Source organism: Charadrius vociferus, unplaced genomic scaffold (assembly GCF_000708025.1).
Source record: "Charadrius vociferus isolate BGI_N301 unplaced genomic scaffold, ASM70802v2 scaffold90, whole genome shotgun sequence".
Classification (NCBI taxonomy): domain Eukaryota; kingdom Metazoa; phylum Chordata; class Aves; order Charadriiformes; family Charadriidae; genus Charadrius; species Charadrius vociferus.
Genome location: NW_009647222.1, coordinates 7,670,934 through 7,673,666, shown reverse-complemented (window position 1 = coordinate 7,673,666; position 2,733 = coordinate 7,670,934).

Sequence of the window (2,733 nt, the reverse complement as noted above, 5' to 3'; positions counted from 1 at the left end):
TCCACCCAGAGGTAACAACCTTCACTTGTCCACTTTTTTCCATTTTTTGATGTCCCTTTACGACATTACATGTACTCAGGCAGCTGGAAAAGGAGCTTTCAAATCATTATTTCAGTGGGTATGGCTAGAATCTCCTAGCACTTGACAGCCTTTATAAAATAATATTGACAGTCTGTAGGGCTGCAATACTTTTTAAAGACAGCTGGTTCTTCATTATCTGTGATAGTGGAGGTCTAGGAAGATCCAACTAATAGACTAATTGAGGTTATACACATACAATAGGTTATGGTGGGGAGCAAATTGGAAAGAAACCCATGTGGTGCAACAGGGAGCCAACTCAGGTTGTCCAGAGTGATGCTGCAGGTTAGCACATGAGCTCTGTTCATCTCAGGTGGGCTTTTCCCTGAGTCATTCTAGTCCCTGCACCTTGTCCTCTTCAGCCGGATACTTAAGGCAGAGCCACCCACACTAGCACCGAGTGATGCCAACTCAGGTTTGTTGGGACAAAACTGCTCAGTCTTGGCACAGCTATGTTTCTTCTAGAGAATGCAGTGTAGCTTCATTCAGCGTAGCTTCATTCAGCATAGCTTCATTCAGGACACCAAGTTAAGCAGGAGTGTTGATTCCCAGGAGGATAGGGAAGCTCCGCAGAGAGATTTAGATAGATTGGATCATTGAGCCAACATCGATGGTATGAGTTTCAACAAGGGCAAGTGTCAGGTCCTGCACTTGGGCCACAATAACCCCATGCAGCGCTACAGGCTTGGGGAAGTGTGGCTGGAGAGCTGCCTGGCAGAAAGAGACCTGGGGGTTCTCATTGACAAGCGGCTGAATACGAGCTGGCAATGTGCCCAGGTGGCCAAGAAAGCCAATGGCATGCTGGCTTGTATTAGAAATATCGTGGCCAGCAGAAGTAGGGAGGTGATTGTGCCCCTGTACTCAGCACTGGTGAGGCCACACCTCAAGTATTGTGTCTAGTTTTGGGCACCTCAATACAAGAGAGGTATCGAGGTGCTGGAGCGAGTGCAGAGGAGGGCAACGAAGCTGGTGAAGGGCCGAGCAAACAAATCATATGAAGAGCAGTTGAAGGAGCTGGGACTGTTTAGTTTGAGGAGGAGGAGGCTGAGGGGAGACCTCATCACTCTCTACAACTCCTTGAAAGGACACTGGTTGAAAGAGAGGTTGGTGCTGGTCTCTTCTCACAGGTAATTAATGACAGAACAAGAGGGAATGGCTTCAAGCTCCAACAGGGTAGATCTAGACTGAACATTAGGAAAGAATTTTTCACAGAAAGAGTGGTCGGGCATTGGAATAGGCTGCCCAGGGAGGTGGTTGAGTCACCATCCCTGGATGTGTTTAAGAGACATTTAGATGTGGTGTTGGGGGATATGGTGTAGGGGAGAACTTTGTAGAATAGGGTAGATGGTTGGACTCTATGATCCCAAGGGTCTCTTCCAACCTAGACAATTCTATGATTCTATGAAGACTGTGCTCTGCAATGAACCAGAAACAGCCTGGATTTCACCGGATCCATGGTACAACCTGTCTGTGCCAGACAGGCTGCCCGCAGAAAAGGGAGACTTGACTGTAATGCTGTTTCTGTTGGCAGGAATAACACAGTCTCACTGCAAGGATGAGAATACATTGCTGTTTCTTAGTTAGATCTGTTCTGTGGATAAACAGAGAACTTCCGTTTCAAGTGCTATTTATCTAGCACATTTTAATAGCACTAAGATTACTTTTAAATGATGGAGGAATAGGCTGAACAGAGGTATAGTGAAACATGGGGGTGATTTGTTCCAGGCAGTCGTGGCATCACTAGCTTGATTAGTTTTTGTGTCATCCAACTGCACTATTTCAATAAATTAGAGCATTTTTATGGCTGAAATGAGCACTGTGGTGCACGGTCCACTTGTGTCATATAGATAGTTCCATATATATCTCCTGCCAAGTAGATAGTAAACAAAGGCTATGAATATCTACACCCGGCTGGAGTAGCTCTGTGCCCCCATTGTAATTTGTGACCAAAATAACAAGATATGTAGTATACTAATGCTATGGCATATATCTGGCTCTCCTGAAAGGGCATCCTCTGAGATTTTGCATTCATACACACACATACACACACTGTCCCGCACTCAGATGTTCTCCCTGTCTGTTGTACAAAGAGATGTGAAGCACATAAATCTTCCCATTCCAAGAATCTCCTGCTATAAAGAAATCCTTGGCTGGAAACAAGCTTGTATATAGTGGTTTTTCAAAGCAGCAGAGTTTATGTTTGAACTAGATAAATAAATTGCAGGCTAGATTCTTATTTGACCCTCCTTTGTTTGCAAATTTAATTAAAAAGAAGCAGGAGAATCACTGTATAGTCTTTTTCTCCTTTTTCTCATAGAATTTAGCAGACTACTAGAGAATCTGGAAGAAATAGGTGGATATTGTCTCTAACCTTGTCCAAATTTTAGAGTTGCTTTAATTTCAAAGAAAAATCATCTATCTTAAGTCCTGCTGACTCTCATCATAAGTATTATTAAATACTGAGTTTGTTACCATTGGCACTTACCTTCTATGACTATATCAGTCCCTATTTTTGTGTAATTATTGTTGGATGAACAAGATCCGCCCTTTTTTGCTTTACATCTAATGATTCCCCAGTTATGGAGAAGCTAATGAGTGTAGAGGGCTCCCCAAGGATCCCCATCTCTGTACCACCAGTGGGACAGGACTTTGGTT